This window comes from Myotis yumanensis, unplaced genomic scaffold (genome assembly GCF_028538775.1).
Source record: "Myotis yumanensis isolate MYYU_CA2020_CCGP unplaced genomic scaffold, mMyoYum1.0.hap1 SCAF_13, whole genome shotgun sequence".
Classification (NCBI taxonomy): domain Eukaryota; kingdom Metazoa; phylum Chordata; class Mammalia; order Chiroptera; family Vespertilionidae; genus Myotis; species Myotis yumanensis.
In genome coordinates, this window is record NW_027223764.1 from 38,352,181 (window position 1) to 38,368,960 (window position 16,780).

At 41.3% G+C, this 16,780-nt stretch overlaps 1 protein-coding gene across 4 annotated transcripts in view; it reads right to left on the reverse strand.

The window, feature by feature from the left end:
- Window positions 1-16,780, reverse strand: part of CTNNA3 (catenin alpha 3) — a 1,374,069-nt gene that overhangs the window by 30,108 nt on the left and 1,327,181 nt on the right. The gene's annotated exons all lie outside the window — the stretch shown is intronic.

The window sequence follows — 16,780 nt, forward strand, 5'->3', positions numbered from 1 at the left end:
CTGGTTAGTCAAAATGAATTTTTGAAAATGCTCGTACAAATAGGAAGAAAAGAAGTAAATGGTATGAACAGAAAAAAAATCAGTTGAAAAAATGAGTGGCATTGAGAGAGGGCAAAATAATTGAAATTTGGTTTGGAAGTTTTTGTGCTGAGGGCTGGGAAGATGCACACAGTTGAGTGGTGAAAAAACATGACCCATGGAACCAAAGAGAAGAGAATTTAAATCCTTGTTTTGTTATGTTCTAACTCTGTGGTCTTAGTCAAGTTAATCTAGGAACTGCAGTAAATTGAAGGGGGACAATATAAGTATGATAATCAAATGAGATATCTTTGTAAAGGCACCATGATGCTATTTACCACATAGCAGGTGATCAACAAACATTACCTAGCCACCTATTCTCCACAAAGCCTGGGGTTAAAAGCAATTAGGGAAGTCAGTACAAAGATTTCCACCTTGTTCTATGTCCTGAATTCCTCAGGGGATGATGATTGATAAAGAAACAGCAATAGCATAAACAAAATTGAAATGTAAGCTATGCTCTTGATAAGGGATAGACTCTTTTCTGGAAACTGTCTGGATCACATTTTATCCTCTGACTGTTTCTGGTTTCTCTCAATCGAGATGCTGAAGGCAGACTGCTCCTTGAACAATCTCAGTGAGCAAGTACTTTGGTTTACTCCCTAGACTTTCCTCTGCTTTACTGCCATTTATTTCCAAGTGGATTTGGATTTCCATACAGCCTCATCTTCATCCTTCCTTTGAGTCTTGGATAGAAGAAACAATAGGAAGTAGCTACTCTAAAGGTAAATTCAAGGTAAAAAGCATTAGGCCCAGCAGGTATGGCTCAGTGGTTGAGTGTCAGCCTATGAATCAGGAGGTCACTGTTTGATTCCCCGTCGGGGTCAGGGCACATGCCCAGGTTGCAGGCTCAATCCCCAGTGGGAGGTGTGCAGGAGGCAGCCGATCAATAATTCTCTCTCATCATTGATGTTTCTATCTCTCCCTCTCCCTTCTGCTCTGAAATCAATAAAAATATATTTTTAAAAAAGCATCAGGATTCCCTTTTTTCCACATCCTCACCATTGTCTTTTGTTGATTTGTCCATGATAGCCATTCTGACAGGTGTGAAGTGGTACCTCATTATTTGACTAAAGGCCTGGTGCACAAATTCATGCACGGGTGGGGTCCCTTGGCCTGGCCGGCAATCGAGGCCTATCGGAGGCTGGCCAGCCAGGGGGAGGGAACCCGGGAGGTTGGCCAGCCGGGGTGAGGGGCCACAGGAGGTGAGCCGGCTGGCGGAGTGGGGGGCACATGGGAGGTTGGCTGTGGGAGTGCACTGACCACCAGGGGACAGCTTCTGCATTGAGCGTCTGCCCCCTGGTGGTCAGTGCACATCATAGCGACTGGTCAACCGGTCGTTCCAGTGATTTGGTCGTAATGGTCACTTAGGTTTTTATATATATAGATTTTGCATCTCTCTGATGATTAGTGACTGAGCATTTTTGCATATGTCCTTGGCCATCTGTATGTCCAATTTGGAGAAGTTTCTATTTAGGTCCTTTGCCCATTTTTTAATTGGATTGTTTGCCTTTCTTTTGTTAAGTTGTATGAGTTCCTTATGTATTTTGGATATGCTAAACAAGCCAGTCAGAGAAAGACAGGTATTTCATTATCTTATGCATATGTGGAATCTAATGAACAAAATAGATCAACAGACAGAGAAGCATGGAACAGACTGGAATCTCAAAGGGAAGGTGGGGTGGGTGGGAAGAGATTAACCAAAGAATTTTGTCTGCATATATGCCTAACCCATGGACACAGACAATAGTATGGTCAAGACCTGGGTTGGGGGAGCAGGGGCAGGCTAGAAGCGGTCAATGGGATAAAAAGGGGACATATGTAATACTTTCAACAATAAAGATTTTTAAAAAAATGAAAAGTATTAGGAGTCTCTAAAGGCCTATAGAAGGGCCCATATTCAAATATATGAATAAGGGTTAAAAGGTTAGCATCATCCTTTGGCATAACAATAGAAGGTAGTTGGTAGCTAGGGATGAGAATTATTTGGCCTTCCTAAAGGCATTCCAGTTGAAATTGTTTTAAATCCCAGGCATAGTAAAATATAAATGAAGACAGATCGCTGCCAGGTTGCAGCCATGGCCTATATCTGGGGTTTCTTATCTTCCGTGCATTCTCTTGCCTCTGAGGAAACAGAGAGGATGAAAGACCCAAGAGGAAGGTCTGTACTCAAGCAGCTTTACACTTCATCTATCATTTATGTTGAGGTTACACTATATATTATTTGAAAACAAGTTTCTGTGTCTAAAAAGAAGTCTAGATGGTAATGCTCTCTTATGAGACTTTCAAAGCTATTTCATCAGATTTTTTATGTGATGACTACTTTTTACAATTTCCCAAAGTACTTCCACATCTACTCTGTCCTATGGCTCTCTCAAGATCCTAGTGCGCAAGGAAGGAATGTCACTTTGGTATTTGTGATCAAGAATATGGCTGCTTATGATTTTGATTCATAGAATAAAGCTTTATATAATCTTTAAAAAAAAACTGAAAAGGGAGACTTATTTTTTTTCTTCACAATCAGTTGTTTTTACAAAATCTGTAATGGGACCATTCTTCCTAGAAAAGAATGGGTTTGGGGTTGGGAAAATAAAATGAAAAGCTAAGTTGTTTGGGGACACGGGCCCTCACTGAGGCTTCGGCAATCACCATATCCTGACTAGTACAACCAGTTGGAATTCTGGTGTCACTAATGTTGTAATCCAAAACTTGTGTGTTCAAATAAACAGAGGTGTTTCCATGGCTCTTTTTTCCCCCAACCTTATCAGATCTCCCAGAATATTTGAGAATTAGGGGGTCTGATATTAAAAGATCTAATGGTATTTGAATTGTGTTTTCTTTTTATGTCTTAATGTAATGAGAAAAAAATGTCTCTTGAACTGGCTATTTCATTCTCAATTGCATCAATTATTTAAAAGTTTCATTTATATACAGACCCTGCAGCTACATCAGTGCAGCTGGAACTTAATATAATCCATTTACTCATTTGTTCAATTAATGTTCAGTAAACACTTAAAAATGTTCAGTAAACACTTAAAACACTGCCGGTGTTCAAAAGTAGTGGAGGAACTGGGATTGTCCAACCAAACCCAGCAAGTATGGACAACATACCACTAAACCAATGAGTAATGAGCAGTTCAAACATGTTTCCGCCATCTTCAGTAATTAAATACCCAACACTGTAGATATTCACAAAGTAAAAAGAATACAGATTTGCCTTTAAGAAATAAAACTATTGGAAAAAATAGATACATTTCTATTTATAGTTTGGCTAAGATGACTTGCTTTAGCGGATTATTGCCTGGGGTGGAGTAAACTATTTAGTAATGGTCAGTATATGTTGTTGATAATGAGGATGGTGATGATAATGCTACCTGCTATTGTAGTTCTTTTATGTAAATGTGAAAAGAAGACAGCAGTGGGAAAACTGAGAAGTGAGATATCAACTATTCAATAACAACAAAACAATTGTGTTTACCAGTTTCTCATCAAAGGTTACCGATAAGTCCATTTTAGAGTATTTTTGTGTATGTGTGTTTTATTTTGTTTTTGTTAATCCTCACCTGAGGATATTTTTTTGCATTGATTTTTAGAGAAACTGAAAAGGAGGGAGGGAAGAGGGGAGAGAGACATCCATGTGAGAGAGACACATTGATTGGTTGCCGCATTCATGTGCCTTGACTGGGAATCAAACCTGAGACACTTCAGTGCATGGGCCGGCACTCTAACCACTATTCAGTGGCCAGGGCTAGAAATGTTTTAATTACATAGTAGTAGATTATGTACAAAGGCATGTTGACCAAAATAAAGTTAGAAGCCCTGCTGAAGGCCATAGAACTGCTACACTATCCACTCAAAAAGAGATCTTAATAAAGTAGAAAAGATTGAAAAAAGTTTGTCAAACACACCCATATATTTTATAATATACTAGAGGCCTGGTGCACAAAACTTGTTCACAGGGCCGATTGGGGCCTTTTGGATGCTGGCTGGGGCTTTCCTTCATTCCGTGCCACCCCATGGTGGTCAGCACACGTCATAGCGAGCGATCGAACTCCCGGTCTCCCGTCCAACTCCCAAGGGGACACTGCATATTAGCCTTTTATATATATAGATATTTAACAGTATTTGCTTTTCATTGTGCACTTACTATGGATGAGGTCCTGCACTAAATAATAAGTATCATTAATTTTATGTGTATAATTAATCATTACAATGACACTATGAGACAGTTATTATCTCCGTTTACAGATGAGGAAAATGAGGCTCAGAGACATTAAATAAACTTGCTGTCTTCACTTAGTAATTTGAAGAGGTACCCAAACAGCCTGTTTCAGAGACAAGCTCTTAATCATAGATGTTATTTAGTGTCTTTAAAAGGGCTTAGTATGTTTTTTTTTTAAAATATATTTTATTGATTTTTTTACAGAGAGGAAGGGAGAGGGATAGAGAGTTAGAAACATCGATGAGAGAGAAACATCGATCAGCTGCCTCCTGCACACCTCCTACTGGGGATGTGCCCGCAACCAAGTTACATGCCCTTGACTGGAATTGAACCTGGGACCCTTGAGTCCGCAGGCCGACGCTCTATCCACTGAGCCAAACCAGTTAGGGCGGCTTAGTATGTTTTATCTGTGCTTAAAACCTGACTTTTCTGCTGCTTACCATCTGTCTTGAGCAATTTATTTGAACTCTTGACCCTCAGTTTTCCCAGTTGTAAATTAGAGATGATGAGTCAGTTCATAAAAACATTTAACATAGTGGTTTGTATTTAGCATATGGGCAATAAATATCCCTAAATTAAGATAGGTTAATTAAATAACTTCTCCTCATTGATGCAGGTAATAAGAATATGTTACAAAAAGTGAAACAAAACAGAAGGTTGTGCAGGTACAAAGTAGATCTCCTTATTGAGTCCATAGTTCTATGATTGAGTCATAATAATGACAAAAGTTAGATCTATAGGGCTTTCTAGATATAAAGCATTTTAAGTGATTTTAAATACAGGCATTTTATTGTACTTCCCTTTATGGCCTTAGATACTGCATTTTTCACAAACTGAAAGTTTTTGGTAACCTTCCATGGGGCATGTCCATTCACTCAATTTTTCCAATAGCATTTGTGTCTCTGTGTAAGGTTTTGGTAAATCATGCAGTATTTCAAGCATTTTTATCATTATGTTTGTTATGGTGATCTATGACCAGCGATCACTGATGTTAACTATTGTAATTGTTTTGGAACACCACGAGCAGTGCCCATATAAGACAGCAAACTTAATCTATAAATGTGTGTGTTCTGAGTGCTCCCCAAATGGCCATTCCTCCATCTCTCATCTCTCTCCCTCTCCTCAGCACCCCCTATTCCTCTAAGTGTTCAAGTGAAAGGAAGACTTTCATGTTTCTCACTTTAAATCAAAATTATGCTCGGTGAGGAAGGCACGTCGAAAGCCAAGATAGGCCAAAAGCGAGGCCTCTTGTGCCAAACTGTTAGCCAAGTTGTGAATGCAAAGGAAAAGTGCTTGAGGGAAATTGGAAGTGCTTCTCCAGTGAACCCGTGAATCATAAGAAAGTGAAACAGTCTTATTGCTGATATTGAGAAAGTTTTAGTGGTCTGGAAAGAAGATCAAACCAGTCATAGCATTCCCTTAAGCCAAAGCCTATTACAGGAGAAGGCCTTAGCACCCTTCAATCTTTTGAAGGCTGAGAGAGGTAAAGTATTTGTGTGTGTGTGTGTGTGTGTGTGTGTTGTTTTTTTAAAAAAATATATTTTATTGATTTTTTTACACAGAGGAAGGGAGAGGGAGAGAGAGCCAGAAACATCGATGAGAGAGAAACATCGATCAGCCACCTCCTGCACACCCCCACTGGGGATGCGCCGGCAACCAAGAAACATGCCCCTGCCTGGAATCGAACCCAGGATCCTTCAGTCTGCAGGCCGACACTCTATCCACTGAGCCAAACCGGTCAGGGCAGTGTGTGTGTGTGTTTAATTCCATCTTCATATTTGAAAGTATTACATATGCCCCCATCCCCCCCCCCCCCATTGGCCCCTTCTAACCCATCCCTGTCCCCTGTGTCCATGGGTTATGCGGTTATGCATATATGTATACAAGTTCTTTGGTTGATCTCTTCCCACTGACCCACCTTCCCTCTGAGATTCCATAGTCTGTTCCGTGCTTTTCTGTCTGTGGATCTATTTTATTCATTAGATTCAACATATGAGTGAGAGCATATGATATTTGTCTTTCTCTGACTGGCTTATTTTGCTTAGCATAATATACTCCAGATCCCCCCATGCTGTCTCAAAGAGTAGGATATCTTTCTTTTTTACTGTTGCATAGTGTTCCATGGTGTAAATGTACCACAGCTTTTTTATCCACTCTTCTACTGATGGCACTTGGCCTGTTTCCAGATCTTAGCTATTGTAAATTGCACTGTTCTGATTGGTTTTTCAAGTCTCTTAGGATATAATCCTAGAAGTGGGATCACTGGGTCAAATGGAAGTTCCATATTTTTGAGGAAGCTCCTTAGTTTTCCAGTCTGTATTCCCACTAGCAGTGTACTAGGGTTCCCTTTTCTCCACATCCTCACCAGCATTTGTCACTTGTTGATTTGTTGATGGTAGCCATTCTGACACGTGTGAAGTGATACCCCCTTTCATTTTAATTTGCATCTCTCTGATGATCAGTGACTTCGAGCATTTTTTCATATGTCTCTTGGCAATCTATATGTCTGCTATGGAGAAATGACTATTCAGGTCCTTTGCCCACTTTTTAATTGGATTGGTTATCTTCCTTTAGTTAAATTGTGTGAGTTCCTTATATAGTTTGTATATTAACCCTATATCAAATGTATCATTGGCAAATATATTCTCCCATTCAGTGGGCTCCCTTTTCATTTTGTTGGTGGTTTCCTTTGCTGTGCAGAAGCTTTTTATTTTGATGTAGTACCATTTATTTTCTCCTTAGTTTCCTTTGCCTAGGAGATGTAGCTGTAAACATAATGTTATGAGAAATGTCTGAGATTTTGCTGCCTATAGCTTCTTCTAGGATTTTTAAGGTTTCATGATTTACATTTAAGTCTTTTATCCATTTTGAGTTGATGGATTTGTTTGTTTCTTTCTTTCCTCCCTCCCTCCCTCCCTCCCTCCCTCCCTCCCTCCTTTCTTTCTTTCTTTCTTTCTTTCTTTCTTTCTTTCTTTCTTTCTTTCTTTCTTTCTTTCTTTCTTCTCTCTCTCTCTCTCTCTCTCTCTCTCTCTCTCTCTCTCTCTCTCTCTTTCTTTCTTCCTTCCCTTCCTTCCCTTCCTTCCCTTCCTTTCCTTTCCTTTCTTTCGTCCAGTTTTCCCAACACCACTTATTGAAAACACTATCTTGTCTCCACTGTATGTTCTTGCCTCCTTTGTCAAATGTAATTGAGCATAATGGCTTGGGTCGATTTCTGGGGCCTCTGTTTTGTTCCATTGATCTATAGGCCTGTCCTTGTACCAGTACCAAGCTGTTTTGATTACAATGGCTTTGTAGTATAACTTGATATGTGGTCTTGTGATCCCTCCAACTTTGTTCTTCTTTCTCAAGATTGCTGTAGCTATTCAGGGTCTTTTTTTAGTTGCATATAAATTTTTGGAGTATCTGTTCTAGATCTGTGAAATAAGCCATTGAGAGTTTAATAGGGATTGCATTGAATCTGTAGATTGCTTTGGCTAGTATGGACATTTTAATGATTTTAATTCCAACAATCCATGAACATGGTATATTCTTCCACTTGTCTATATCTTCCTCTATCTCTTTTTTCAATGTCCTAGTTTCCTGAGTACAAGTCTTTTAACTCCTTGGTTAAATTTATTCCTAAGTATCTTAATTTTTTGTTGCAATGTAAATGGGATTTTTTGTTTAGTTCTCTTTCTGAGAATTCATGTTGATGTATAAAAATACCATTGGTTTTGGGGTGTTAATTCTGTATTCTGCTACATTGCCAAATTCCTTTATTAAGCCTAGTAATTTTTCTGTGGAATCTTTAGGGTTTTCTATATACAATACCATGTCATCTGCGAGTAATGAGATGATATTGTGTTTTACTTCCTCTTTTCCAATTAGGATACCTTTAATTTCTTCTTATTTGATCACTGTGGCTAGTACTTCCAGTACTATGTTGAATAAGAGTGATGAAAGTTGACATCCCTGTCTTGTTCCTGTTCTTAGGAGAAATGGTTTTAGTTTTTGACCATTGAGTATGATGTTGACTGTAGGTTTGTCATATGACCTTTATTATGTTGAGATATGATCTCTCTATTCCCACTTTGCTGAGAGTTTTTATAAAAAATGAGTGTTGGATTTTGTGGAATGCTTTTTCTGAGTCTATTGATATGCTCATGTGTTTTTTGTCTTTTAATTTGTTTATATGATGTATCATGTTTATCAATATTTGTACCAGCATTGCATCCCTGGAATGAATCCCACTTGGTCATGGATCCTATTTGCTAATTTTTATTTTATTTCTTTAGGATTTTAGCATCTATGTTCATCAGGGATATTGGCCTATAATTCCCTTACTTTGTAGTGTCTTTATCTGGTTTTGGTATTAAGATAATGCTGGCCTCATAAAAAGTGTTTTATAAGTGTTCCTTCCTCTTGGAATTTTTGGAATAGTTTGAGGAGGATAAGTGTTAGTTGTTCTTTGAATGTTTGGTAAAACTTCCCTGTGAAGCCTTCCAGACCAGGGCTTTTGTTTGCTGGGAGTTTTTTGATTACTGCTTTTTTTTTTTTTTTTCATCAGTTGTTATCTGCCTATTCAGGTTTTCTGATTCAGTTTTGGATTTGTATTTTTCTATGAATTTTTTCCATTTCCTCCACATTGTGCAGCTTGTTGGCATATAGTTGTTCGTAGTACTTTCTTACAATCATTTGTATTTCTGTAGGGTCAGTTGTCACTTCACCTCTTTGTTTCTGGTTTTATATATTTGTGTCTTCTCTCTTTGTTTCTTGATGAGTCAGGCTAAGGGTTCATAAATCTTGTTAATCTTTGCAAAGAACCAGCTCTTGCTTTCACTGATTTGTGTGTGCGTGTGTGTGTGTGTGTTGTTGTTGTTTTTTTAGCCTCTGTCATTTATTTTTGCTCTAATCTTTATTATTTCCTTCCTTCTACTTACTCTGAGTTTTTCTTATTCTCTTTCTAAGTCTTTAAGTTGTAGGTTTAAATAGTTTATTATTCTTTTTTTTTTTTGAGGTATTTCTTCAGGACTGCTTTTCGCTGTGTCCCAAAGATTTTCAGTAGTTGTGTGTTCATTTTCATTTGTTTCCAGGAAGCTTTTTCTTTCTTTCTTGATCACATTGTAACCCATTCATTGTTTAATGCTATTTAACCTCCATGTGTTTGAATGTTTTTGAGAGTTTTTACTGTAGTTGATTTCTAATTTCATTCCATTGTGATCTGAAAAGATGCTTTGATATGATTTCAATCTTTTTGAACATATAGAGACATTTTTTTTGTGTCCTGTGTCCTAACATGTGGTCTGTCTATATCAGTGATTCCCAAAGTGGGCGCTACCGCCCCCTGGTGGGCGCTGCAGCGATCCAGGGGGGCGGTGATGGCCACAGGTGCATTTGGGGGAGATGAGTAACTGCTATTAAAATTTTTAAAAAAAATTAATTTCCAGGGGCTGAGTAATATTTTTTTCTGGAAAGGGAGCGGTAGGCCAAATAAGTTTGGGAACCACTGGTCTATATGATCCAGTATGTCCTTGTTAATTTTTTGTCTGGAAGATTGATCCAGTGAAGTCAGTGGAGTGTTAAAAGACCAGGGCTTTTGTTTCAGTCCCCTACTATGGCTGTATTGTTGTCCACCTCTCCCTGAAAGTTCTCTAGAAGGTGTGTGTGTGTGTGTGTGTGTGTGTGTGTGTGTGTGTGAATATATATTTGCTTCTATATTGGGTGCATATGTGTTTACCAGGGTTATATCCTCTTGTTGCATTGATCCCTTTATTATTATGTAGTGACCTTTAATATCCCTTGTGATGGCCTTCATTTTGAAGTCTATTTTTTCAGATATGAATATTGCTACCTCATCTTTTCTCATTTGTTTCCATTTGCATGGAATTTTTTAAAACGTATTTTTATTGATTTCAGAGAGGAAGGGAGTGGGAGAGAAAGATAGAAATATCAATGATGAGAGAGAATCATTGATTGGCTGCCTCCTGCACGCCCCCTTCTGGGGATCAAGCCTGCAACCTGGGTATGTGCCCTTGACAGGAATCAAACCAGGGACGCTTCAGTCCGCAGGCCGACACTGTATCCACTGAGCCAAACCAGCTAGGGCTGGAATTTTTTTTTTCCATCCTTTTACTCATCCTGTGTGAGTCTTTTGTTTTGAGGTGGGTCTATTGTAGACAGCATATAATTGGGTCATGTTTTTGTATTCATTCAGCTAACCTATTTCTTTTGATTGGAGCATTTAATCCATTTACATTAAAGGTTATTATTGATAGGCTATTACTTATTTTTGCTATTTTAATTCTGTATGTCTTTGTTTCTCTCTATATATATTTCTTCTTCTCATTACAGCAGTCCCTTTAGCATTTCTTGCAGTGCTGGCTTGGTGATGATAAATTCCTTTAGCCTTTTTTGTTGTTGTTGTTCTGGGAAGCTCTTTTGTTCATCATATACTTTGAATGATAGCCTTGCTGGATATAGTAATCTTGGTTTCAGATCCTTGCATGAGGGAGGAGCAACATGGGGTAGAAGAAGGACTCTGAGCAATGGTGGGGCTTCCTTGTGGAGACACAGAGAGGGAGGCGGCCTCTTACCTTGCTTGCCTTTGGGGAATTCCAAGAGCAGGATTTGTCTTGTTCTTTTATTGTGTTTCCCACCTTGGCCAACTGGTGCCTGGCCACTCTTCTGACTTCCCCCTCCTCCAGCTGACCTACACTCTCTCATCTGCTTGAGCAGTGTGTGTGCTGAGCTCCCCCTCCCAAAGGAGCTTGGCACTCTGCTTACAACTCTCTTTCCATCCCACTTCACTAGGTAAACTCCTACTCATTCTTCTGATCTCAGCTTAAGCCTCGTTGCCTCAGAGAAGCCTTTCTGGATTTCTCTAACTAGGCCAGTGATGGCGAACCTTTTGAGCTCGGCGTGTCAGCATTTTGAAAACCCCTAACTTAACTCTGGTGCCGTGTCACATATAGAAATTTTTTGATATTTGCAACCATAGTAAAACAAAGACTTATATTTTTGATATTTATTTTATATACTTAAATGTCATTTAACAAAGAAAAATCAACCAAAAAAATGAGTTCGCGTTTTACCTCTGACACATGTGTCATAGGTTCGCCATCACTGAACTAGGCCAAAGCCCCTAATTTTAGGCTCATGGCATCTGTATACTTCTCCTTTGTGGGAGTTATCAGGCATACAAATTGATACTTTTAGTCACATTATTTAATTAACTCCTACTTCTTCTGCTAGTCTCTAAGTCATTTAAGAGGAAAGATTTTTTTTACCTGGAAGAACATCCAACCCACAGGTCTTCAATATCTGTTGACTGCATTAATATATAAATTGGCTACCCCTTGTCATTCCCTGACATACTCATGCTCTCCTGCTCCTGGTATTTCTCGCTCCCTGTTCCCCCTCTAAGGGGACTTTCAGAAGTCCATTTCCTGTGTTTCATTCTTGAAACTCATAAATTTGTATATATAATAGCAATGGTTAAATTTCATAGTGTTTACCTTGTGCCAGACATCATTTAAAGTAGTTGACATAGATTTAACTCATTCAGTTCTCCATGTGGAGGGTTATATCATGATTCATTGAATCTGAGAGGCACTGATTGTAAAACACATCATTATTTTGTTAATTGAGCTCTAGAATATCACCTCTATTTTTATAAATGAGGATTGTGAGGTAATGAGAGGTTTAGCAACTTGCCTAAGAAGGCTGGTGCTAATAATGGTCGAGCCAGCATGCAAACCAGCAGGGTGATGCCAGAGCTTATGCTCAAGATGGCCATGGTGCCATCTTGCCACCCAGTGAGAATTCCACATCTGTGCTGCTTTTGCATTGCTGAAATAAGTCATCCAAATAAGTCTCAGAGGGTATATGAAGACACAGGATAAACATTGTGCCACTTGACCATAATAACTACTTGACAGGAACATATGAAATTGCCTTTATAGTAAAACTAGAGGCCTGGTGCACGGAATTCAAGCATGGGGGGTGGTGTCCCTTGGCCCGGCCTGCGCCCTCTTGCAATCCGGGAACCCTTGGGTAGGGTCCCTAGGCCTGGCTGGTGATCACGGCCAATCGGGGCTTTCCTTCCCCTGGCAGCTGGCCCCACCCCTGCTGCTGCCATTGCTTGCCATCTGTGCAGTGCTGCCTCCTCCCCACCACCATTTGCCTCCCTCTGTGGGCAACAGGCCTGGGGTATGATCACTGGCCTTGGCCTCTCTCTGCAGGGCAATCAAGCACGGGACCTCCAGATTGACTGCCCCACAGAGGGAGGCCCTGCCCACCTGTGGCAGCGCCACCAGCCAGATGGCTGCCAGCGGGACCTCCCTCTTTGGGGCAATTGATCGTGGGGCTCCATGATCGATTGCCCAGCAGAGGGAGGCCCCACCCACCCGGCCGGGGCTCAGTGATCGATCATGTGCAGAGGGTGGCCTGGGCCTCCCTCTTTGAGGCGATTATAGAGTGCCCCCCTCCATTGATCACCCAGCAGAGGGTGGCCTGGGCTTCCCTCTGCAGGGCGATTGTGGGGTGATGGCAGGGTGCCCCTGATGAATTGCATTGCACCCGCCTTGGCTGGCCTGGCACCAGTGGTGCTATAGCACGGTCGTCCAGACAGTCAGTCTGTTGTTCCGTCATTCAGTTGATTTGCATATTACACTTTTATTATTATAAAGTACTAGAGGCCCGGTGCACAAAAATTTGTGCACTCGGGAGGGTCCCTCAGCCCAGCCTGTGCCCTCTCGCAGTCTGGGACCCCTCAGGGAATGACCACCTGCTGGCTTAGGCCTGCTCCCCGGGGGATTGGGCCTAAGCTGGCAGTCAGACATCCCTCTGGCAGCCCGGGAGCCCTTGGGGGATGTCCACTTCCAGCGGGGAGCAGGCCTAGCTGCAGTCGGACATCCTTAGCGCTGCTGAGGAGGTGCGAGAGGCTCCCACCACCACCGCTGAACTGGTAGCCGTCAGCCTGGCTTGTGGCTGAGCAGAGCTTCCCCTGTGAGAGCACAGTGACCACCAGGGGGCAGCTCCTGCATTGAGCATCTGCCCCCTGGTGGTCAGTGTGTGTCATAGTGACCAGTGATTCCCAGTTGCTCTGCTGTTAGGGTCAATTTGCATATTACCCTTTTATTATATAGGATAGAGGCCTGGTGCATGGATGGGGGCTGGCTGGTTTGCCCTGAAGGGTGTCCCGGATCAGGGTGGGGGTCCCACTGGGGTGCCTGGCCAGCCTGGATGAGGGGCTGGGGGCTGTTTTCAGGCTGGCCAAGCCCCCCAGCAGGGACCCTCACCCTAGAGGGTGTGGCCTTCCTGGGTGAGGGGCTGATGGCTGTTTGCAGGCTGGCCACAGCCCCCAGCCACCCAAGCTCCCAATGGAGGCTGGCTGGAAGCAGGTATCTGGGATTTATTTAGCTTCTATAATTAAAACTTTGTTGCCTTTTGCGGAGGCCACAGCTGGCCAGGGCAGGTGGGAAGCTTGGCTTCCTCCATTGCCAGGGCAACCAAGCCTCCTGCTTGCTCCAGCTCCGTGTCTGCTGGCCGCCATCTTGGTTGGGTTAATTTGTATATAATCGCTCTGATTGGCTGGTGGGCATGGCTTAGGTGTAGCAAAGGTACAGTCAGTTAGCATCTTTGTCTTTTATTAGTGTAGATACTTTATTAAAATTATTATGAATATACTAAATTGCAGCATGCAAAATGTATCCAAAGTTGTAGAACCTAAGACTTATGACTGCTGTTCAGTGATCATGTCTCATATTCTCTGAATGCCTTACTTTGTAGTCAGGAGTATATCAAAGGGAAATTTGGAGAAACACAGAGCTATAGTGTCTCTTGTTTTTATAAAAGGGTAGGGTTAATACTATGCTAGTCTTTCTCATTCTCTAGATATTTGAAAATTGAGCCAAGTGACTTAGGGGTAGAAGGAGCTCTACTTTCTCTATCTCTTGTAAGAGAATGTCACTAGGACCAAAGTTGATCAGAATACTAAAAGAGGTTAATGTTTATACTAACAGACATAGGCCTGATCATATCACAAAGGAAACAGAAAATGTTCAGATATTTGGTTAAAAGGTTTCCATATGAATAGATGTTGAAAAATAAAAATAATTCCATTAAAGAGAGTAGAGACTAATTTCAGACTTCCTGGGCTCAAATTCCAGATCTGCCACTCACTGGTATGGTGACCATAGTTAAGTTACTTAAAATGGTCTTATCTGTAAAGTGGAAGTAAGATAGAATACCTACTGGACAACAGTGAGTAGTCAATGCAATAATGCAACTAGCATGTTTAGCACAAAGCTAGGCACTTAGTAAATGCTCAATAAATATTATTTGTATTTAAATATTCATCATTCATAAGAGAATATATGATTATTTTTTTAAATAGTTGGTTATTCTTAATGTGATGGAGTGTAGTGGGCACTTAATCTTTCCTATACAATCAGTTGCTTAGGGTTAACAATCATTACTGTCTGTTTGATGCTTGCTAGTTTATTTTGAAAATGTGTTTTTAATCCTTAACCCCATAATTTCACAGAAGCAATTGTTTATGTCATACAAGATAATTACAACTGGTTTTTGCTAATGGCTTACCTCACTCTGAATATCCTGTGCGTCCTGAATTTCACTAATTAGTCATCTGATAACTCTGCTTGTATTAGAGAACTTGCTTCCTAGGAGACATCAATATTGTCCGGATTTACAAAGTAACGCCGTAGACCTTATCCTGACATTGAGATCTTTGTGATATAACACTCCCATCCTTGTCTTTCTGAGCTGCTATCCTACCATGGCCATTCAGCACACTGCACTCCAGCCAGTCATCTCCTGCCTATGACCTGCTCATTCCTACCTTTGTGCCTTCACTCATGTCTTTTCCCCCAGAATGTCATCTTTCTCCAGTCTGCTAAGCCATACCCTCCTGAGAACCTCTACACAAGCACTCCTGAAACTTGCATTGTTTCCTTGCCCCCGGGGTGAGATTGTCTTGAGCTGCATTTCAATTTCCCTTCCTCTGCTATTCACTTTAATTAACTTCATAAGCTCAACTCTTGGTTCCAAAACATTCACACTTCTTTATATCACTCATTGCAACTTTGCATAAAACTGTCCCTCAAGAAATATTTTTGACTTTTGCATAAACAAATGAGTGAAAACACCTGTTTGCATTTCCTCATCCGTGACTTTCATTGATGTAATCCACTGATGACAGTTAGCAGAACGTGGCAGGAAAAGTAAGGAGTTTTCAAGTTCTATTCCTGACATTAGTTACTGTCTCTATACACTTTAGAATTACCATACTCTCAGAATTTCCAGTTAGATAATTGGAGAGGACCAGAATCACATTCATTCATTCTGCATTCATTCATTCATTTGGAAAAAAGAACAAAACACTGATGAATTTGCTCATTCTTTCCAAAAATATCAGTTGAGCTACTTCTATGCCAGTCACTGTGCTAGGGATAGAGATACAAAAGTGAATATTATATGATCATTGCTCAAAAGATTATAGAGTATAATGGAGCTAAGGAGCTCAAACATTTCTCTGGCATTGGTGCCTGGTACAACATTCAGGCCTTCCTAATTGAGCCTTCAGAGCAGTAAGCCTCAGAGTGACAGCCGCACAATGAACCAGGCCAGTGCCTGGGGAATGTTCTGAGCATTTACTGGAATGGTGGAGACCTCCCAGAACCCAGTGGAACCCCAGCGGAACCCCAGCCCTGTCACGGAGGCTTCCTCTGAAGTAAAATGAAGAGGAACAACACCTCTCTGTTAGTCCTCTGCCCACATCATCAGGAGGTGTACAGCTCATGTTTGTCCCTTGGCTTTGACCTTTAGTGGTGCTCCATTAACTGTTAGCAAATTGTTTTCTTCACTGTTATAAACGTGGAGGGTGGACTTCATCTGCACACCTACCACTCTGTCACCACCAAGAGCTAGAGGAGGTGGTAAGAGGCAGGAAAGTGGCAGGAGTGGAGATTCCTTCCACCTCCCTGTGGAGCTCAGAATAACACACCCATGATCCTCAGGGACAAAGGGCCATTCTGGATAAACCTGGGTATGAGCCATTCTATCCACACCCCTTAGTTTGACACTCCCCATACCTCAAGAGAGCTACCCCTTCTCTTTGAAAACAAAGGATTCGGACAGGGTAGAAAGCCAGAGTTACTTGTCAACCACGGAGAGCAGCTTTTCCCCCGCAAGGTATTTGACGCGAGGTGGCTGTAATGTACGTCCCTGCGTTACAGCTCCTGGATGGGATGTTTAATGGTGTTGCCCAGGAACTGTCAGGGCGTCAGCTCAGGCTCCAGGCAGGCACAGACTCTTCCTGCCAGGAGTGCTTTCAGTTCCACTTCCGCCCCCAGACTAGCACTATGAACAGATCAGGGCGGAGAGAATGCCAGAGCAAATCCAGGCTCCTGGGGCCTGGGAGAGACTGACACAGAAAGGCAACCCCACGCTGGCTTTTTTATGAACAAAGACACGCACGGC